Source organism: Balaenoptera acutorostrata, chromosome 16 (assembly GCF_949987535.1).
Source record: "Balaenoptera acutorostrata chromosome 16, mBalAcu1.1, whole genome shotgun sequence".
NCBI lineage: Eukaryota > Metazoa > Chordata > Mammalia > Artiodactyla > Balaenopteridae > Balaenoptera > Balaenoptera acutorostrata.
In genome coordinates, this window is record NC_080079.1 from 70762766 (window position 1) to 70783937 (window position 21172).

Below are 21172 nucleotides of genomic sequence, written 5' to 3' on the forward strand. Positions count from 1 at the left end.
CTGTGGAGAGACACACGGGCAGACAGGTGGCTGCGGCGCGGATGGGCGCTGCTGGGGTCGGCCAGGGGCAGGACCAGGGCCTCACGGGCCTCACAATTTTCACCCGGGCCTGCGGCGGAGTCTGAGTCCAGGCCGGACACCCCAGGAGAGGGTGGGGTGTGGCTGCCTTCCAGGGCCTCCTTCTGGCGGCATGTCCAGCCAGACGGGCGGGCTGGGCCCCCTCCAGCGCACGCTGTGTTGGGAGAGTCTTGAGTAGATGAGGCCTGCAGCCGTGCCCGGTGGGAGCAGAGGAAGCCTCGAGCACCGGCGACTACAAGAAAAGGCAGATCGGGAGGCAAAAAATACTACAGCATCTAGTATTCCCAGGTGGTCTCCCATCCAGGTAGTAAACAGAGCCGACCCTGCGTAGCTTCCAAGACCAGACGAGATGAGTTGGGTTTAGGGTGGTAAGGCCGTAGAAGGCAGGAGGGGCCACGGGGTGCCTCTTGAGGCTCAGCTTCGCTGGTGCTGGGGCTTGCCGACAGCCCGGTAGCCAACCCTCTCCAGCACGGCACAGCCGCCGCCAAGGCAGGTGACAGGAGTCCTCGGGGACCCGGGGTTGGAAGATTCGTGGGTGACCTCGCAGCTCAGGTCAGGCGGGACCCTCCAGGCCCATAGGCGCTTGGCGCTCCGCCCCAGATCCCGCTTGACGCTCACAACGACGTGGCCCCGGGGTCTTAAGGGCCCGTGGCCCGCGGTCCCTTGGGCATTGGCCACCCTGTCTGCCCACACAGTTCTAGGCGAAGCACGGCCGCGGACGGGCCGGCCCTCCTGCCCAACGGCAGTTGGTCTGAAGCCACTGGGAGCCACCATTGAGTCGGCACGACCCCTTAGACCCAACACGGCCACCCTTTCCCCCACGCCAACTGCCGAGCAAAGTTCCCAGCGCCTGGTGACCGGCCGGTCCGGAGAACCGGTCTGGCCCACGACCCCACTGCCGCCCCCTGCCATGGTGAAACGGTGGAGGGTGGGCTTTTTCTGGAGGGAGCTGTGGAGAGACACACGGGCAGACAGGTGGCTGCGGCGCGGTTGGGCGCTGGTGGTGTCGGCCAGGGGCAGGTCCAGGGCCTCGCGGGCCTCACAATTTTCACCCGGGCCTGCGGCGGAGTCTGAGTCCAGGCCGGACACCCCAGGAGAGGGTGGGGTGTGGCTGCCTTCCAGGGCCTCCTTCTGGCGGCATGTCCAGCCAGACGGGCGGGCTGGGCCCCCTCCAGCGCACGCTGTGTTGGGAGAGGCTTGAGTAGATGAGGCCTGCAGCCGTGCCCGGTGGGAGCAGAGGAAGCCTCGAGCACCGGCGACTACAAGAAAAGGCAGATCGGGAGGCAAAAAATACTACAGCATCTAGTATTCCCAGGTGGTCTCCCATCCAGGTAGTAAACATACCCGACCCTGCTTAGCTTGCAAGAGCAGAAGAGATGAGTTGTGTTTAGGGTGGTATGGCTGTAGAAGGCAGCAGGGGCCATGGGGTGCCTCTTGAGGCTCAGCTTAGCTGGTGCTGGAGAATTACCACCAATCCGGTGACCAGCCCTCTGCACACGGCCCTGCGGCCCACCCAGGCAGGCGACAGCAGGCCTCGGGGTCCGGGGGTGGTGGAGTCTTGGACGACCTCGCAGCTCAGTTCTGGCAGGAACATCCAGGCACATAGGCGCTTGGCGAACCGCCCCAGATCCCGCTCGATGCTCACAAAGACGTGGCTCCGAAGGCTTAAGGGCCCGTGGTCCACGGTCCCTTGGGCATTCCCAACCCTGTCCACCCACGCAGTAGTAGGTGCAGTCCAGCCGCAGATGGGCCGGCCCTCCTGCCTGACGACAGGTAGCCCAAAGCCACTGGGAGCCACCATTGATGCGGCACAGCCCATTGGAACCAGCAAGACCACCCTTGCCCCCACGCCACCCACTGAGCACTGTTCCCAGCGCATGGTGGCCGGCCGGCCCGGAGAACCAGACCCAGCCCACGACCATGCTCTCGCACCCGGCCATGGCGAAGCAGCGGAGGGTGGGCTTTTTCCGGAGAGAGCTGTGGAGAGACACCCAGGCAGATAGGTTGCTGCGGCATGGATGGGCGCTGGCGGAGGTGGCCAGGTGCAGGACGAGGGCTTCGCGTGCCTCACGGCTGTCACCTGGGCCTGCGGTGGAGCATGGGTTCAGGCCGGCCACCCCGGGATCGGCTGGGGTGCGGCTGCCTAACAGGGCCTCCTTCTGGCCGCATGTCCAGCCAGTGCGGCTGGGGGCACCCCTTCCGGTGCACACTGTGTCGGGAGGGGCCTGAGGAGGTGAGGCCTGCGGCGGTGCCCGGCAGGGGAGGAGCCGGCCTCGGATAAGGGCGACTAAAGGAGAAGGTGGTGCGGGAGGGAAAAAAGCCTACAGCACCCGGTATTCCCATGTAGTCTCCCATCCAAGTACTAACCAGGCCCGACCCTGCTTAGCTTCCTGGATCAGACGAGATGGGGCGCGTTCAGGGTTGTATGGCTGTAGAAGGCAGCGGGGGCCACGGGGTGACTCTTGAGGCTCAGCTTCGCTGGTGCTGGGGCTTGCCGACAGCCCGGTAGCCAACCCTCTCCAGCACTGCCCAGCCGCCCACCAAGGCAGGCGACAGGAGGCCTCGGGGACCCGGGGTTGGCAGACTCGTGGGTGACCTCGCAGCTCAGGTCAGGCGGGACCCTCCAGGACCATAGGCGCTTGGCCCTCTGCCCCAGATCCCGCTTGATGCTCACAACGACGTGGCCCCAGGGGCTTAAGGGCCCGTGGCCCGCGGTCCCTTGGGCATTGGCCACCCTGTCTGCCCACACAGTTCTAGGCGAAGACCGGCCGCGGACGGGCCGGCCCTCCTGCCCAACGGCAGTTGGTCTGAAGCCACTGGGAGCCACCTTTGAGTCGGCACGACCCCTTAGACCCAACAAGGCCACCCTTTCCCCCACGCCAACTGCCGAGCAAAGTTCCCTGTGCCTTGTGACCGACCGGCCCGGAGAACGGGTCCGGCCCACGACCCCACTCCCGCCCCCTGCCATGGTGAAACGGTGGAGGGTGGGCTTTTTCTGGAGGGAGCTGTGGAGAGACACACGGGCAGACAGGTGGCTGCGGCGCGGTTGGGCGCTGGTGGGGTCGGCCAGGGGCAGGTACAAGGTCTCACGGGCCTCACAATTTTCACCCGGGCCTGCAGCGGAGTCTGAGTCCAGGCCGGACACCCCAGGAGAGGGTGGGGTGTGGCTGCCTTCCAGGGCCTCCTTCTGGCGGCATGTCCAGCCAGACGGGCGGGCTGGGCCCCCTCCAGCGCACGCTGTGTTGGGAGAGGCTTGAGTAGATGAGGCCTGCAGCCGTGCCCGGTGGGAGCAGAGGAAGCCTCGAGCACCGGCGACTACAAGAAAAGGCAGATCGGGAGGCAAAAAATACTACAGCATCTAGTATTCCCAGGTGGTCTCCCATCCAGGTAGTAAACAGAGCCGACCCTGCTTAGCTTCCGAGATCAGACGAGTTGAGGTGCGCTTAGGGTGGTATGGCTGTAGAAGGCAGCGGGGGCCACGGGGTGCCTCTTGAGGCTCAGCTTAGCTGGTGCTGGCGAATTACCGCCAGTCCGGCGACCAGCCCTCTGCAGCAAGGCCCTGCGGCCCACCCAGGCTGGCGACAGCACGCCTCAGGGACCGGGGTTGGTGGAGTCTTGGACGACCTCGCAGCTCAGTTCTGGCGGGAACATCCAGGCACATAGGCGCTTGGCGAACCGCCCCAGATCCCGCTCGACGCTCACAAAGACGTGGCTCCGAAGGCTTAAGGGCCCGTGGTCCACGGTCCCTTGGGCATTCCCAACCCTGTCCACCCACACAGTAGTAGGTGCAGTCCAGCCGCGGCTGGGCCGGAACTCCTGCCTGACGGAAGGTAGCCCAAAGCCACTGGGAGCCACCATTGATGTGGCACGGCCCATTGGACCCAGCAAGGCCACCCTTGCCCCCACGCCACCCACTGAGCACTGTTCCCAGCGCATGGTGGCCGGCCGGCTCGGAAAACCGGACCCGGCCCACGACCTCGCTCCCGCACCCAGCCATGGCGAAACAGCGGAGGGTGGGCTTTTTCCGGAGGGAGCTGTGGAGAGACACATAGGCAGACAGGTGGCTGCGGCGCGGATGGGCGCTGGCGGAGGTGGTCAGGTGCAGGACGAGGGCTTCGCGTGCCTCACGGCTGTCACCCGGGCCTGCGGTGGAGTCTGGGTCTGGGCCAGCCACCCCGAGAGCGGCTGGCGTGTGGCTGCCTAACAGGGCCGACTTCTGGCCGCATGTCCAGCCAGTGCGGCTGGGGGCGCCCATTCCGGCGCACGCTGTGTTGGGAGGGGCCTGAGGAGGTGAGGCCTGCGGCGGTGCCCGGCAGGGGAGGAGCCGGCCTCGGCCACGGGCGACTACAGGAGAAGGTGGTGTGGGAGGGAAAAAAGCCTACAGCACCCGGTATTCCCATGTAGTCTCCCATCCAAGTATTAACCAGGCCTGATCCTGCTTAGCTTGTGAGATCAGATGAGATGGGATGCGCTCAGGGTTGTATGGCCATAGAAGGCAGCGGGGGCCACGTGGTGCCTCATGAGGCTCAGCTTCGTTGGTGCTGGTGACTTATCGCCAGGCCGGTGGCCAGCCCTCTCCTGCACGGCCCTGCTGCCTGCCCAGGCAGGCGACAGGAGGCCTCGGGGACACGGAGGTGGCAGAGTCTTGGGCGACCTTGCAGCCCAGTTCTTGCGGGAACCTCCAGACCCGTAGGCGCTTGAGGCTCCGCCCCAGATCCCACTCGATGCTCACAAGGACGTGGCCTCTGAGGCTGGAGGGCCAGTGGCCTGCTGTCCTTTTGGCATTCCCCACTGTGTCCACCCACGCAGTGCTAGGCGCAGCCCGGCCAAGGCCGGGCCGGCCCTCCTGCCTGACGGCAGTGGGCCCAAAGCCAGTGGGAGCCACCATTGGGCCGCCACGGCCCCTTAGCCCCAGCAAAGCCACCCTTGCACCCACGCCAAAATCCACGCACCATTCCGGGTACTGGAGGTCAGCTGACCTGGAGAACTGGTCACGGCCCACGACCCCACTCCCGCCCCCTGCCATGGTGAAACGGTGGAGGCTGGGCTTTTTCTGGAGGGAGCTGTGGAGAGACACACGGGCAGACAGGTGGCTGCGGCGCGGATGGGCGCTGCTGGGGTCGGCCAGGGGCAGGACCAGGGCCTCGCGGGCCTCACGATCTTCACCCGGGCCTACAGCGGACTCTGGGTCTGGGCCGGCCACCCCGGGAGAGGGTGGGGTGTGGCTGCCTTCCAGGGCCTCCTTCTGGCGGCATGTCCAGCCAGACGGGCGGGCTGGGCCCCCTCCAGCGCACGCTGTGTTGGGAGAGTCTTGAGTAGATGAGGCCTGCAGCCGTGCCCGGTGGGAGCAGAGGAAGCCTCGAGCACCGGCGACTACAAGAAAAGGCAGATCGGGAGGCAAAAAATACTACAGCATCTAGTATTCCCAGGTGGTCTCCCATCCAGGTAGTAAACAGAGCCGACCCTGCGTAGCTTCCAAGACCAGACGAGATGAGTTGGGTTTAGGGTGGTAAGGCCGTAGAAGGCAGGAGGGGCCACGGGGTGCCTCTTGAGGCTCAGCTTCGCTGGTGCTGGGGCTTGCCGACAGCCCGGTAGCCAACCCTCTCCAGCACGGCACAGCCGCCGCCAAGGCAGGTGACAGGAGTCCTCGGGGACCCGGGGTTGGAAGATTCGTGGGTGACCTCGCAGCTCAGGTCAGGCGGGACCCTCCAGGCCCAAAGGCGCTTGGCGCTCCGCCCCAGATCCCGCTTGACGCTCACAACGACGTGGCCCCGGGGTCTTAAGGGCCCGTGGCCCGCGGTCCCTTGGGCATTGGCCACCCTGTCTGCCCACACAGTTCTAGGCGAAGCACGGCCGCGGACGGGCCGGCCCTCCTGCCCAACGGCAGTTGGTCTGAAGCCACTGGGAGCCACCATTGAGTCGGCACGACCCCTTAGACCCAACACGGCCACCCTTTCCCCCACGCCAACTGCCGAGCAAAGTTCCCAGCGCCTGGTGACCGGCCGGTCCGGAGAACCGGTCTGGCCCACGACCCCACTGCCGCCCCCTGCCATGGTGAAACGGTGGAGGGTGGGCTTTTTCTGGAGGGAGCTGTGGAGAGACACACGGGCAGACAGGTGGCTGCGGCGCGGTTGGGCGCTGGTGGTGTCGGCCAGGGGCAGGTCCAGGGCCTCGCGGGCCTCACAATTTTCACCCGGGCCTGCGGCGGAGTCTGAGTCCAGGCCGGACACCCCAGGAGAGGGTGGGGTGTGGCTGCCTTCCAGGGCCTCCTTCTGGCGGCATGTCCAGCCAGACGGGCGGGCTGGGCCCCCTCCAGCGCACGCTGTGTTGGGAGAGGCTTGAGTAGATGAGGCCTGCAGCCGTGCCCGGTGGGAGCAGAGGAAGCCTCGAGCACCGGCGACTACAAGAAAAGGCAGATCGGGAGGCAAAAAATACTACAGCATCTAGTATTCTCAGGTGGTCTCCCATCCAGGTAGTAAACATACCCGACCCTGCTTAGCTTGCAAGAGCAGAAGAGGTGAGTTGTGTTTAGGGTGGTATGGCTGTAGAAGGCAGTAGGGGCCATGGGGTGCCTCTTGAGGCTCAGCTTAGCTGGTGCTGGAGAATTACCACCAATCCGGTGACCAGCCCTCTGCACACGGCCCTGCGGCCCACCCAGGCAGGCGACAGCAGGCCTCGGGGTCCGGGGGTGGTGGAGTCTTGGACGACCTCGCAGCTCAGTTCTGGCAGGAACATCCAGGCACATAGGCGCTTGGCGAACCGCCCCAGATCCCGCTCGATGCTCACAAAGACGTGGCTCCGAAGGCTTAAGGGCCCGTGGTCCACGGTCCCTTGGGCATTCCCAACCCTGTCCACCCACGCAGTAGTAGGTGCAGTCCAGCCGCGGATGGGCCGGCCCTCCTGCCTGACGACAGGTAGCCCAAAGCCACTGGGAGCCACCATTGATGCGGCACAGCCCATTGGAACCAGCAAGACCACCCTTGCCCCCACGCCACCCACTGAGCACTGTTCCCAGCGCATGGTGGCCGGCCGGCCCGGAGAACCGGACCCAGCCCACGACCATGCTCTCGCACCCGGCCATGGCGAAGCAGCGGAGGGTGGGCTTTTTCCGGAGAGAGCTGTGGAGAGACACCCAGGCAGATAGGTTGCTGCGGCATGGATGGGCGCTGGCGGAGGTGGCCAGGTGCAGGACGAGGGCTTCGCGTGCCTCACGGCTGTCACCTGGGCCTGCGGTGGAGCATGGGTTCAGGCCGGCCACCCCGGGATCGGCTGGGGTGCGGCTGCCTAACAGGGCCTCCTTCTGGCCGCATGTCCAGCCAGTGCGGCTGGGGGCACCCCTTCCGGTGCACACTGTGTCGGGAGGGGCCTGAGGAGGTGAGGCCTGCGGCGGTGCCCGGCAGGGGAGGAGCCGGCCTCGGATACGGGCGACTAAAGGAGAAGGTGGTGCGGGAGGGAAAAAAGCCTACAGCACCCGGTATTCCCATGTAGTCTCCCATCCAAGTACTAACCAGGCCCGACCCTGCTTAGCTTCCTGGATCAGACGAGATGGGGCGCGTTCAGGGTTGTATGGCTGTAGAAGGCAGCTGGGGCCACGGGGTGACTCTTGAGGCTCAGCTTCGCTGGTGCTGGGGCTTGCCGACAGCCCGGTAGCCAACCCTCTCCAGCACTGCCCAGCCGCCCACCAAGGCAGGCGACAGGAGGCCTCGGGGACCCGGGGTTGGCAGACTCGTGGGTGACCTCGCAGCTCAGGTCAGGCGGGACCCTCCAGGACCATAGGCGCTTGGCCCTCTGCCCCAGATCCCGCTTGATGCTCACAACGACGTGGCCCCAGGGGCTTAAGGGCCCGTGGCCCGCGGTCCCTTGGGCATTGGCCACCCTGTCTGCCCACACAGTTCTAGGCGAAGACCGGCCGCGGACGGGCCGGCCCTCCTACCCAACGGCAGTTGGTCTGAAGCCACTGGGAGCCACCTTTGAGTCGGCACGACCCCTTAGACCCAACAAGGCCACCCTTTCCCCCACGCCAACTGCCGAGCAAAGTTCCCTGTGCCTGGTGACCGGCCGGCCCGGAGAACGGGTCCGGCCCACGACCCCACTCCCGCCCCCTGCCATGGTGAAACGGTGGAGGGTGGGCTTTTTCTGGAGGGAGCTGTGGAGAGACACACGGGCAGACAGGTGGCTGCGGCGCGGTTGGGCGCTGGTGGGGTCGGCCAGGGGCAGGTACAAGGTCTCACGGGCCTCACAATTTTCACCCGGGCCTGCGGCGGAGTCTGAGTCCAGGCCGGACACCCCAGGAGAGGGTGGGGTGTGGCTGCCTTCCAGGGCCTCCTTCTGGCGGCATGTCCAGCCAGACGGGCGGGCTGGGCCCCCTCCAGCGCACGCTGTGTTGGGAGAGGCTTGAGTAGATGAGGCCTGCAGCCGTGCCCGGTGGGAGCAGAGGAAGCCTCGAGCACCGGCGACTACAAGAAAAGGCAGATCGGGAGGCAAAAAATACTACAGCATCTAGTATTCCCAGGTGGTCTCCCATCCAGGTAGTAAACAGAGCCGACCCTGCTTAGCTTCCGAGATCAGACGAGTTGAGGTGCGCTTAGGGTGGTATGGCTGTAGAAGGCAGCGGGGGCCACGGGGTGCCTCTTGAGGCTCAGCTTAGCTGGTGCTGGCGAATTACCGCCAGTCCGGCGACCAGCCCTCTGCAGCAAGGCCCTGCGGCCCACCCAGGCTGGCGACAGCACGCCTCAGGGACCGGGGTTGGTGGAGTCTTGGACGACCTCGCAGCTCAGTTCTGGCGGGAACATCCAGGCACGTAGGCGCTTGGCGAACCGCCCCAGATCCCGCTCGACGCTCACAAAGACGTGGCTCCGAAGGCTTAAGGGCCCGTGGTCCACGGTCCCTTGGGCATTCCCAACCCTGTCCACCCACACAGTAGTAGGTGCAGTCCAGCCGCGGCTGGGCCGGAACTCCTGCCTGAGGGAAGGTAGCCCAAAGCCACTGGGAGCCACCATTTATGTGGCACGGCCAATTGGACCCAGCAAGGCCACCCTTGCCCCCACGCCACCCACTGAGCACTGTTCCCAGCGCATGGTGGCCGGCCGGCTCGGAAAACCGGACCCGGCCCACGACCTCGCTCCCGCACCCAGCCATGGCGAAACAGCGGAGGGTGGGCTTTTTCCGGAGGGAGCTGTGGAGAGACACACAGGCAGACAGGTGGCTGCGGCGCGGATGGGCGCTGGCGGAGGTGGTCAGGTGCAGGACGAGGGCTTCGCGTGCCTCACGGCTGTCACCCGGGCCTGCGGTGGAGTCTGGGTCTGGGCCAGCCACCCCGAGAGTGGCTGGCGTGTGGCTGCCTAACAGGGCCGACTTCTGGCCGCATGTCCAGCCAGTGCGGCTGGGGGCGCCCATTCCGGCGCACGCTGTGTTGGGAGGGGCCTGAGGAGGTGAGGCCTGCGGCGGTGCCCGGCAGGGGAGGAGCCGGCCTCGGCCACGGGCGACTACAGGAGAAGGTGGTGTGGGAGGGAAAAAAGCCTACAGCACCCGGTATTCCCATGTAGTCTCCCATCCAAGTATTAACCAGGCCTGATCCTGCTTAGCTTGTGAGATCAGATGAGATGGGATGCGCTCAGGGTTGTATGGCCATAGAAGGCAGCGGGGGCCACGTGGTGCCTCATGAGGCTCAGCTTCGTTGGTGCTGGTGACTTATCGCCAGGCCGGTGGCCAGCCCTCTCCTGCACGGCCCTGCTGCCTGCCCAGGCAGGCGACAGGAGGCCTCGGGGACACGGAGGTGGCAGAGTCTTGGGCAACCTTGCAGCCCAGTTCTTGCGGGAACCTCCAGACCCGTAGGCGCTTGAGGCTCCGCCCCAGATCCCACTCGATGCTCACAAGGACGTGGCCTCTGAGGCTGGAGGGCCAGTGGCCTGCTGTCCTTTTGGCATTCCCCACTGTGTCCACCCACGCAGTGCTAGGCGCAGCCCGGCCAAGGCCGGGCCGGCCCTCCTGCCTGACGGCAGTGGGCCCAAAGCCAGTGGGAGCCACCATTGGGCCGCCACGGCCCCTTAGCCCCAGCAAAGCCACCCTTGCACCCACGCCAAAATCCACGCACCATTCCGGGTACTGGAGGTCAGCTGACCTGGAGAACTGGTCACGGCCCACGACCCCACTCCCGCCCCCTGCCATGGTGAAACGGTGGAGGGTGGGCTTTTTCTGGAGGGAGCTGTGGAGAGACACACGGGCAGACAGGTGGCTGCGGCGCGGTTGGGCGCTGGTGGGGTCGGCCAGGGGCAGGTACAGGGCCTCACGGGCCTCACAATTTTCACCCGGGCCTGCGGCGGAGTCTGAGTCCAGGCCGGACACCCCAGGAGAGGGTGGGGTGTGGCTGCCTTCCAGGGCCTCCTTCTGGCGGCATGTCCAGCCAGACGGGCGGGCTGGGCCCCCTCCAGCGCACGCTGTGTTGGGAGAGTCTTGAGTAGATGAGGCCTGCAGCCGTGCCCGGTGGGAGCAGAGGAAGCCTCGAGCACCGGCGACTACAAGAAAAGGCAGATCGGGAGGCAAAAAATACTACAGCATCTAGTATTCCCAGGTGGTCTCCCATCCAGGTAGTAAACAGAGCCGACCCTGCGTAGCTTCCAAGACCAGACGAGATGAGTTGGGTTTAGGGTGGTAAGGCCGTAGAAGGCAGGAGGGGCCACGGGGTGCCTCTTGAGGCTCAGCTTCGCTGGTGCTGGGGCTTGCCGACAGCCCGGTAGCCAACCCTCTCCAGCACGGCACAGCCGCCGCCAAGGCAGGTGACAGGAGTCCTCGGGGACCCGGGGTTGGAAGATTCGTGGGTGACCTCGCAGCTCAGGTCAGGCGGGACCCTCCAGGCCCATAGGCGCTTGGCGCTCCGCCCCAGATCCCGCTTGACGCTCACAACGACGTGGCCCCGGGGTCTTAAGGGCCCGTGGCCCGCGGTCCCTTGGGCATTGGCCACCCTGTCTGCCCACACAGTTCTAGGCGAAGCACGGCCGCGGACGGGCCGGCCCTCCTGCCCAACGGCAGTTGGTCTGAAGCCACTGGGAGCCACCATTGAGTCGGCACGACCCCTTAGACCCAACACGGCCACCCTTTCCCCCACGCCAACTGCCGAGCAAAGTTCCCAGCGCCTGGTGACCGGCCGGTCCGGAGAACCGGTCTGGCCCACGACCCCACTGCCGCCCCCTGCCATGGTGAAACGGTGGAGGGTGGGCTTTTTCTGGAGGGAGCTGTGGAGAGACACACGGGCAGACAGGTGGCTGCGGCGCGGTTGGGCGCTGGTGGTGTCGGCCAGGGGCAGGTCCAGGGCCTCGCGGGCCTCACAATTTTCACCCGGGCCTGCGGCGGAGTCTGAGTCCAGGCCGGACACCCCAGGAGAGGGTGGGGTGTGGCTGCCTTCCAGGGCCTCCTTCTGGCGGCATATCCAGCCAGACGGGCGGGCTGGGCCCCCTCCAGCGCACGCTGTGTTGGGAGAGGCTTGAGTAGATGAGGCCTGCAGCCGTGCCCGGTGGGAGCAGAGGAAGCCTCGAGCACCGGCGACTACAAGAAAAGGCAGATCGGGAGGCAAAAAATACTACAGCATCTAGTATTCCCAGGTGGTCTCCCATCCAGGTAGTAAACATACCCGACCCTGCTTAGCTTGCAAGAGCAGAAGAGGTGAGTTGTGTTTAGGGTGGTATGGCTGTAGAAGGCAGCAGGGGCCATGGGGTGCCTCTTGAGGCTCAGCTTAGCTGGTGCTGGAGAATTACCACCAATCCGGTGACCAGCCCTCTGCACACGGCCCTGCGGCCCACCCAGGCAGGCGACAGCAGGCCTCGGGGTCCGGGGGTGGTGGAGTCTTGGACGACCTCGCAGCTCAGTTCTGGCAGGAACATCCAGGCACATAGGCGCTTGGCGAACCGCCCCAGATCCCGCTCGATGCTCACAAAGACGTGGCTCCGAAGGCTTAAGGGCCCGTGGTCCACGGTCCCTTGGGCATTCCCAACCCTGTCCACCCACGCAGTAGTAGGTGCAGTCCAGCCGCGGATGGGCCGGCCCTCCTGCCTGACGACAGGTAGCCCAAAGCCACTGGGAGCCACCATTGATGCGGCACAGCCCATTGGAACCAGCAAGACCACCCTTGCCCCCATGCCACCCACTGAGCACTGTTCCCAGCGCATGGTGGCCGGCCGGCCCGGAGAACCGGACCCAGCCCACGACCATGCTCTCGCACCCGGCCATGGCGAAGCAGCGGAGGGTGGGCTTTTTCCGGAGAGAGCTGTGGAGAGACACCCAGGCAGATAGGTTGCTGCGGCATGGATGGGCGCTGGCGGAGGTGGCCAGGTGCAGGACGAGGGCTTCGCGTGCCTCACGGCTGTCACCTGGGCCTGCGGTGGAGCATGGGTTCAGGCCGGCCACCCCGGGATCGGCTGGGGTGCGGCTGCCTAACAGGGCCTCCTTCTGGCCGCATGTCCAGCCAGTGCGGCTGGGGGCACCCCTTCCGGTGCACACTGTGTCGGGAGGGGCCTGAGGAGGTGAGGCCTGCGGCGGTGCCCGGCAGGGGAGGAGCCGGCCTCGGATACGGGCGACTAAAGGAGAAGGTGGTGCGGGAGGGAAAAAAGCCTACAGCACCCGGTATTCCCATGTAGTCTCCCATCCAAGTACTAACCAGGCCCGACCCTGCTTAGCTTCCTGGATCAGACGAGATGGGGCGCGTTCAGGGTTGTATGGCTGTAGAAGGCAGCGGGGGCCACGGGGTGACTCTTGAGGCTCAGCTTCGCTGGTGCTGGGGCTTGCCGACAGCCCGGTAGCCAACCCTCTCCAGCACTGCCCAGCCGCCCACCAAGGCAGGCGACAGGAGGCCTCGGGGACCCGGGGTTGGCAGACTCGTGGGTGACCTCGCAGCTCAGGTCAGGCGGGACCCTCCAGGACCATAGGCGCTTGGCCCTCTGCCCCAGATCCCGCTTGACGCTCACAACGACGTGGCCCCAGGGGCTTAAGGGCCCGTGGCCCGCGGTCCGTTGGGCATTGGCCACCCTGTCTGCCCACACAGTTCTAGGCGAAGCCCGGCCGCGGACGGGCCGGCCCTCCTGCCCAACGGCAGTTGGTCTGAAGCCACTGGGAGCCACCTTTGAGTCGGCACGACCCCTTAGACCCAACAAGGCCACCCTTTCCCCCACGCCAACTGCCGAGCAAAGTTCCCTGTGCCTGGTGACCGGCCGGCCCGGAGAACGGGTCCGGCCCACGACCCCACTCCCGCCCCCTGCCATGGTGAAACGGTGGAGGGTGGGCTTTTTCTGGAGGGAGCTGTGGAGAGACACACGGGCAGACAGGTGGCTGCGGCGCGGTTGGGCGCTGGTGGGGTCGGCCAGGGGCAGGTACAGGGTCTCACGGGCCTCACAATTTTCACCCGGGCCTGCGGCGGAGTCTGAGTCCAGGCCGGACACCCCAGGAGAGGGTGGGGTGTGGCTGCCTTCCAGGGCCTCCTTCTGGCGGCATGTCCAGCCAGACGGGCGGGCTGGGCCCCCTCCAGCGCACACTGTGTTGGGAGAGGCTTGAGTAGATGAGGCCTGCAGCCGTGCCCGGTGGGAGCAGAGGAAGCCTCGAGCACCGGCGACTACAAGAAAAGGCAGATCGGGAGGCAAAAAATACTACAGCATCTAGTATTCCCAGGTGGTCTCCCATCCAGGTAGTAAACAGAGCCGACCCTGCTTAGCTTCCGAGATCAGACGAGTTGAGGTGCGCTTAGGGTGGTATGGCTGTAGAAGGCAGCGGTGGCCACGGGGTGCCTCTTGAGGCTCAGCTTAGCTGGTGCTGGCGAATTACCGCCAGTCCGGTGACCAGCCCTCTGCAGCAAGGCCCTGCGGCCCACCCAGGCTGGCGACAGCACGCCTCAGGGACCGGGGTTGGTGGAGTCTTGGACGACCTCGCAGCTCAGTTCTGGCGGGAACATCCAGGCACATAGGCGCTTGGCGAACCGCCCCAGATCCCGCTCGACGCTCACAAAGACGTGGCTCCGAAGGCTTAAGGGCCCGTGGTCCACGGTCCCTTGGGCATTCCCAACCCTGTCCACCCACACAGTAGTAGGTGCAGTCCAGCCGCGGCTGGGCCGGAATTCCTGCCTGAGGGAAGGTAGCCCAAAGCCACTGGGAGCAACCATTGATGTGGCACGGCCCATTGGACCCAGCAAGGCCACCCTTGCCCCCACGCCACCCACTGAGCACTGTTCCCAGCGCATGGTGGCCGGCCGGCTCGGAAAACCGGACCCGGCCCACGACCTCGCTCCCGCACCCAGCCATGGCGAAACAGCGGAGGGTGGGCTTTTTCCGGAGGGAGCTGTGGAGAGACACATAGGCAGACAGGTGGCTGCGGCGCGGATGGGCGCTGGCGGAGGTGGTCAGGTGCAGGACGAGGGCTTCGCGTGCCTCACGGCTGTCACCCGGGCCTGCGGTGGAGTCTGGGTCTGGGCCAGCCACCCCGAGAGCGGCTGGCGTGTGGCTGCCTAACAGGGCCGACTTCTGGCCGCATGTCCAGCCAGTGCGGCTGGGGGCGCCCATTCCGGCGCACGCTGTGTTGGGAGGGGCCTGAGGAGGTGAGGCCTGCGGCGGTGCCCGGCAGGGGAGGAGCCGGCCTCGGCCACGGGCGACTACAGGAGAAGGTGGTGTGGGAGGGAAAAAAGCCTACAGCACCCGGTATTCCCATGTAGTCTCCCATCCAAGTATTAACCAGGCCTGATCCTGCTTAGCTTGTGAGATCAGATGAGATGGGATGCGCTCAGGGTTGTATGGCCATAGAAGGCAGCGGGGGCCACGTGGTGCCTCATGAGGCTCAGCTTCGTTGGTGCTGGTGACTTATCGCCAGGCCGGTGGCCAGCCCTCTCCTGCACGGCCCTGCTGCCTGCCCAGGCAGGCGACAGGAGGCCTCGGGGACACGGAGGTGGCAGAGTCTTGGGCGACCTTGCAGCCCAGTTCTTGCGGGAACCTCCAGACCCGTAGGCGCTTGAGGCTCCGCCCCAGATCCCACTCGATGCTCACAAGGACGTGGCCTCTGAGGCTGGAGGGCCAGTGGCCTGCTGTCCTTTTGGCATTCCCCACTGTGTCCACCCACGCAGTGCTAGGCGCAGCCCGGCCAAGGCCGGGCCGGCCCTCCTGCCTGACGGCAGTGGGCCCAAAGCCAGTGGGAGCCACCATTGGGCCGCCACGGCCCCTTAGCCCCAGCAAAGCCACCCTTGCACCCACGCCAAAATCCACGCACCATTCCGGGTACTGGAGGTCAGCTGACCTGGAGAACTGGTCACGGCCCACGACCCCACTCCCGCCCCCTGCCATGGTGAAACGGTGGAGGCTGGGCTTTTTCTGGAGGGAGCTGTGGAGAGACACACGGGCAGACAGGTGGCTGCGGCGCGGATGGGCGCTGCTGGGGTCGGCCAGGGGCAGGACCAGGGCCTCGCGGGCCTCACGATCTTCACCCGGGCCTACAGCGGACTCTGGGTCTGGGCCGGCCACCCCGGGAGAGGGTGGGGTGTGGCTGCCTTCCAGGGCCTCCTTCTGGCGGCATGTCCAGCCAGACGGGCGGGCTGGGCCCCCTCCAGCGCACGATGTGTTGGGAGAGGCTTGAGTAGATGAGGCCTGAAGTTGTGCCCGGCAGGAGCAGAGGAAGCCTCGAGCACCGGCGACTACAAGAAAAGGCAGATCGGGAGGCAAAAAATACTACAGCATGTAGTATTCCCAGGTGGTCTCCCATCCAGGTAGTAAACAGAGCCGACCCTGCTTAGCTTCCAAGACCAGACGAGATGAGTTGCGTTTAGGGTGGTAAGGCCGTAGAAGGCAGCAGGGGCCACGGGGTGCCTCTTGAGGCTCAGCTTCGCTGGTGCTGGGGCTTGCCGACAGCCCGGTAGCCAACCCTCTCCAGCACGGCACAGCCGCAGCAAAGGCAGGTGACAGGACTCCTCGGGGACCCGGGGTTGGCAGACTCGTGGGTGACCTCGCTGCTCAGGTCAGGCGGGACCCTCCAGGCCCATAGGAGCTTGGCCCTCCGTCCCAGATCCCGCTTGACGCTCACAACGACGTGGCCCCGGGGTCTTAAAGGCCCGTGGCCTGCGGTCCCTTGGGCATTGGCCACCCTGTCTGCCCACACAGTTCTAGGCGAAGCATGGCCGTGGCCGGGCCGGCCCTCCTGCCCGACGGCAGTTGGTCTGAAGCCACTGGGAGCCACCCTTGAGTCGGCACGACCCCTTAAACCCAACAAGGCCACCCTTTCCCCCACGACAACTGCCGAGCAAAGTTCCCTATGCCTGGTGACCGGCCGGCCCAGAGAACCAGTCTGGCCCACGACCCCACTCCCGCCCCCTGACATGGTGAAACGGTGGAGGCTGGGCTTTTTCTGGAGGGAGCTGTGGAGAGACACACGGGCAGACAGGTGGCTGCGGCGCGCATGGGCGCTGGTCGGGTCGGCCAGGGGCAGGTCGAGGGGCTCGCGGGCCTCACAATCTACACCCGGGCCTGCGGCGGAGTCTGGGTGCGGGCCGGCCACCCCGGGAGAGGGTGGGGTGTGGCTGCCTTCCAGGGCCTCCTTCTGGCGGCATGTCCAGCCAGACGGGCGGGCTGGGCCCCCTCCAGCGCACGCTGTGTTGGGAGAGGCTTGAGTAGATGAGGCCTGCAGCCGTGCCCGGTGGGAGCAGAGGAAGCCTCGAGCACCGGCGACTACAAGAAAAGGCAGATCGGGAGGCAAAAAATACTACAGCATCTAGTATTCCCAGGTGGTCTCCCATCCAGGTAGTAAACAGAGCCAACCCTGCTTAGCTTCTGAGATCAGACGAGTTGAGGTGCGCTTAGGGTGGTATGGCTGTAGAAGGCAGCGGGGGCCACGGGGTGCCTCTTGAGGCTCAGCTTAGCTGGTGCTGGCGAATTACCGCCAGTCCGGCGACCAGCCCTCTGCAGCAAGGCCCTGCGGCCCACCCAGGCTGGCGACAGCACGCCTCAGGGACCGGGGTTGGTGGAGTCTTGGACGACCTCGCAGCTCAGTTCTGGCGGGAACATCCAGGCACATAGGCGCTTGGCGAACCGCCCCAGATCCCGCTCGATGCTCACAAAGACGTGGCTCCGAAGGCTTAAGGGCCCGTGGTCCACGGTCCCTTGGGCATTCCCAACCCTGTCCACCCACACAGTAGTAGGTGCAGTCCAGCCGCGGCTGGGCCGGAACTCCTGCCTGAGGGAAGGTAGCCCAAAGCCACTGAGAGCCACCATTGATGTGGCACGGCCCATTGGACCCAGCAAGGCCACCCTTGCCCCCACGCCACCCACTGAGCACTGTTCCCAGCGCATGGTGGCCGGCCGGCTCGGAAAACCGGACCCGGCCCACGACCTCGCTCCCGCACCCAGCCATGGCGAAACAGCGGAGGGTGGGCTTTTTCCGGAGGGAGCTGTGGAGAGACACACAGGCAGACAGGTGGCTGCGGCGCGGATGGGCGCTGGCGGAGGTGGTCAGGTGCAGGACGAGGGCTTTGCGTGCCTCACGGCTGTCACCCGGGCCTGCGGTGGAGTCTGGGTCTGGGCCAGCCACCCCGAGAGCAGCTGGCGTGTGGCTGCCTAACAGGGCCGACTTCTGGCCGCATGTCCAGCCAGTGCGGCTGGGGGCGCCCATTCCGGCGCACGCTGTGTTGGGAGGGGCCTGAGGAGGTGAGGCCTGCGGCGGTGCCCGGCAGGGGAGGAGCCGGCCTCGGCCACGGGCGACTAAAGGAGAAGGTGGTGTGGGAGGGAAAAAAGCCTACAGCACCCGGTATTCCCATGTAGTCTCCCATCCAAGTATTAACCAGGCCTGATCCTGCTTAGCTTGTGAGATCAGATGAGATGGGATGCGCTCAGGGTTGTATGGCCATAGAAGGCAGCAGGGGCTACGTGGTGCCTCATGAGGCTCAGCTTCGTTGGTGCTGGTGACTTATCGCCAGGCCGGTGGCCAGCCCTCTCCTGCACGGCCCTGCTGCCTGCCCAGGCAGGCGACAGGAGGCCTCGGGGACACGGAGGTGGCAGAGTCTTGGGCGACCTTGCAGCCCAGTTCTTGCGGGAACCTCCAGACCCGTAGGCGCTTGAGGCTCCGCCCCAGATCCCACTCGATGCTCACAAGGACGTGGCCTCTGAGGCTGGAGGGCCAGTGGCCTGCTGTCCTTTTGGCATTCCCCACTGTGTCCACCCACGCAGTGCTAGGCGCAGCCCGGCCAAGGCCGGGCCGGCCCTCCTGCCTGACGGCAGTGGGCCCAAAGCCAGTGGGAGCCACCATTGGGCCGCCACGGCCCCTTAGCGCCAGCAAAGCCACCCTTGCACCCACGCCAAAATCCACGCACCATTCCGGGTACTGGAGGTCAGCTGACCTGGAGAACTGGTCACGGCCCACGACCCCACTCCCGCCCCCTGCCATGGTGAAACGGTGGAGGCTGGGCTTTTTCTGGAGGGAGCTGTGGAGAGACACACGGGCAGACAGGTGGCTGCGGCGCGGAAGGGCGCTGGTGGGGTCGGCCAGGGGCAGGACCAGGGCCTCGCGGGCCTTACGATCTTCACCCGGGCCTACAGCGGACTCTGGGTCTGGGCCGGCCACCCCGGGAGAGGGTGGGGTGTGGCTGCCTTCCAGGGCCTCCTTCTGGCGGCATGTCCAGCCAGACGGGCGGGCTGGGCCCCCTCCAGCGCACGATGTGTTGGGAGAGGCTTGAGTAGATGAGGCCTGAAGTTGTGCCCGGCAGGAGCAGAGGAAGCCTCGAGCACCGGCGACTACAAGAAAAGGCAGATCGGGAGGCAAAAAATACTACAGCATCTAGTATTCCCAGGTGGTCTCCCATCCAGGTAGTAAACAGAGCCGACCCTGCTTAGCTTCCAAGACCAGACGAGATGAGTTGCGTTTAGGGTGGTAAGGCCGTAGAAGGCAGCAGGGGCCACGGGGTGCCTCTTGAGGCTCAGCTTCGCTGGTGCTGGGGCTTGCCGACAGCCCGGTAGCCAACCCTCTCCAGCACGGCACAGCCGCCGCCAAGGCAGGTGACAGGACTCCTCGGGGACCCGGGGTTGGCAGACTCGTGGGTGACCTCGCTGCTCAGGTCAGGCGGGACCCTCCAGGCCCATAGGCGCTTGGCCCTCCGTCCCAGATCCCGCTTGACGCTCACAACGACGTGGCCCCGGGGTCTTAAAGGCCCGTGGCCCGCGGTCCCTTGGGCATTGGCCACCCTGTCTGCCCACACAGTTCTAGGCGAAGCATGGCCGTGGCCGGGCCGGCCCTCCTGCCCGACGGCAGTTGGTCTGAAGCCACTGGGAGCCACCCTTGAGTCGGCACGACCCCTTAGACCCAACAAGGCCACCCTTTACCCCACGACAACTGCCGAGCAAAGTTCCCTGCGCCTGGTGACCGGCCGGCCCAGAGAACCAGTCTGGCCCACGACCCCACTCCCGCCCCCTGCCATGGTGAAACGGTGGAGGCTGGGCTTTTTCTGGAGGGAGCTGTGGAGAGACACACGGGCAGACAGGTGGCTGCGGCGCGCATGGGCGCTGGTCGGGTCGGCCAGGGGCAGGTCGAGGGGCTCGCGGTCCTCACAATCTACACCCGGGCCTGCGGCGGAGTCTGGGTGCGGGCCGGCCACCCCGGGAGAGGGTGGGGTGTGGCTGCCTTCCAGGGCCTCCTTCTGGCGGCATGTCCAGCCAGACGGGCGGGCTGGGCCCCCTCCAGCGCACGCTGTGTTGGGAGAGGCTTGAGTAGATGAGGCCTGCAGCCGTGCCCGGTGGGAGCAGAGGAAGCCTCGAGCACCGGCGACTACAAGAAAAGGCAGATCGGGAGGCAAAAAATACTACAGCATCTAGTATTCCCAGGTGGTCTCCCATCCAGGTAGTAAACAGAGCCGACCCTGCTTAGCTTCCGAGATCAGACGAGTTGAGGTGCGCTTAGGGTGGTATGGCTGTAGAAGGCAGCGGGGGCCACGGGGTGCCTCTTGAGGCTCAGCTTAGCTGGTGCTGGCGAATTACCGCCAGTCCGGCGACCAGCCCTCTGCAGCAAGGCCCTGCGGCCCACCCAGGCTGGCGACAGCACGCCTCAGGGACCGGGGTTGGTGGAGTCTTGGACGACCTCGCAGCTCAGTTCTGGCGGGAACATCCAGGCACATAGGCGCTTGGCGAACCGCCCCAGATCCCGCTCGACGCTCACAAAGACGTGGCTCCGAAGGCTTAAGGGCCCGTGGTCCACGGTCCCTTGGGCATTCCCAACCCTGTCCACCCACACAGTAGTAGGTGCAGTCCAGCCGCGGCTGGGCCGGAACTCCTGCCTGAGGGAAGGTAGCCCAAAGCCACTGGGAGCCACCATTGATGTGGCACGGCCCATTGGACCCAGCAAGGCCACCCTTGCCCCCACGCCACCCACTGAGCACTGTTCCCAGCGCATGGTGGCCGGCCGGCTCGGAAAACCGGACCCGGCCCACGACCTCGCTCCCGCACCCAGCCATGGCGAAACAGCGGAGGGTGGGCTTTTTCCGGAGGGAGCTGTGGAGAGACACACAGGCAGACAGGTGGCTGCGGCGCGGATGGGCGCTGGCGGAGGTGGTCAGGTGCAGGACGAGGGCTTCGCGTGCCTCACGGCTGTCACCCGGGCCTGCGGTGGAGTCTGGGTCTGGGCCAGCCACCCCGAGAGTGGCTGGCGTGTGGCTGCCTAACAGGGCCGACTTCTGGCCGCATGTCCAGCCAGTGCGGCTGGGGGCGCCCATTCCGGCGCACGCTGTGTTGGGAGGGGCCTGAGGAGGTGAGGCCTGCGGCGGTGCCCGGCAGGGGAGGAGCCGGCCTCGGCCACGGGCGACTACAGGAGAAGGTGGTGTGGGAGGGAAAAAAGCCTACAGCACCCGGTATTCCCATGTAGTCTCCCATCCAAGTATTAACCAGGCCTGATCCTGCTTAGCTTGTGAGATCAGATGAGATGGGATGCGCTCAGGGTTGTATGGCCATAGAAGGCAGCGGGGGCCACGTGGTGCCTCATGAGGCTCAGCTTCGTTGGTGCTGGTGACTTATCGCCAGGCCGGTGGCCAGCCCTCTCCTGCACGGCCCTGCTGCCTGCCCAGGCAGGCGAAAGGAGGCCTCGGGGACACGGAGGTGGCAGA

General features: G+C 65.9%; 14 pseudogenes; all 14 read right to left on the reverse strand.

Moving 5' to 3' along the window:
• Window positions 1-2396: 2396 nt before the first annotated feature.
• Window positions 2397-2515, reverse strand: LOC130705465 (5S ribosomal RNA; annotated as a pseudogene).
• A 909-nt stretch (window positions 2516-3424) lies between these two features.
• On the reverse strand, window positions 3425-3543 carry LOC130705156 (5S ribosomal RNA; annotated as a pseudogene).
• Window positions 3544-4453: 910 nt separating this feature from the next.
• Window positions 4454-4572, reverse strand: LOC130705412 (5S ribosomal RNA; annotated as a pseudogene).
• Window positions 4573-7537: 2965 nt separating this feature from the next.
• On the reverse strand, window positions 7538-7656 carry LOC130705471 (5S ribosomal RNA; annotated as a pseudogene).
• Window positions 7657-8565: 909 nt separating this feature from the next.
• On the reverse strand, window positions 8566-8684 carry LOC130705157 (5S ribosomal RNA; annotated as a pseudogene).
• Window positions 8685-9594: 910 nt separating this feature from the next.
• Window positions 9595-9713, reverse strand: LOC130705413 (5S ribosomal RNA; annotated as a pseudogene).
• A 2965-nt stretch (window positions 9714-12678) lies between these two features.
• LOC130705472 (5S ribosomal RNA) lies at window positions 12679-12797 on the reverse strand (annotated as a pseudogene).
• Window positions 12798-13706: 909 nt separating this feature from the next.
• On the reverse strand, window positions 13707-13825 carry LOC130705158 (5S ribosomal RNA; annotated as a pseudogene).
• Window positions 13826-14735: 910 nt separating this feature from the next.
• LOC130705414 (5S ribosomal RNA) lies at window positions 14736-14854 on the reverse strand (annotated as a pseudogene).
• A 1937-nt stretch (window positions 14855-16791) lies between these two features.
• On the reverse strand, window positions 16792-16910 carry LOC130705100 (5S ribosomal RNA; annotated as a pseudogene).
• A 910-nt stretch (window positions 16911-17820) lies between these two features.
• On the reverse strand, window positions 17821-17939 carry LOC130705416 (5S ribosomal RNA; annotated as a pseudogene).
• A 910-nt stretch (window positions 17940-18849) lies between these two features.
• Window positions 18850-18968, reverse strand: LOC130705292 (5S ribosomal RNA; annotated as a pseudogene).
• A 908-nt stretch (window positions 18969-19876) lies between these two features.
• On the reverse strand, window positions 19877-19995 carry LOC130705159 (5S ribosomal RNA; annotated as a pseudogene).
• Window positions 19996-20905: 910 nt separating this feature from the next.
• LOC130705417 (5S ribosomal RNA) lies at window positions 20906-21024 on the reverse strand (annotated as a pseudogene).
• Window positions 21025-21172: the final 148 nt, after the last annotated feature.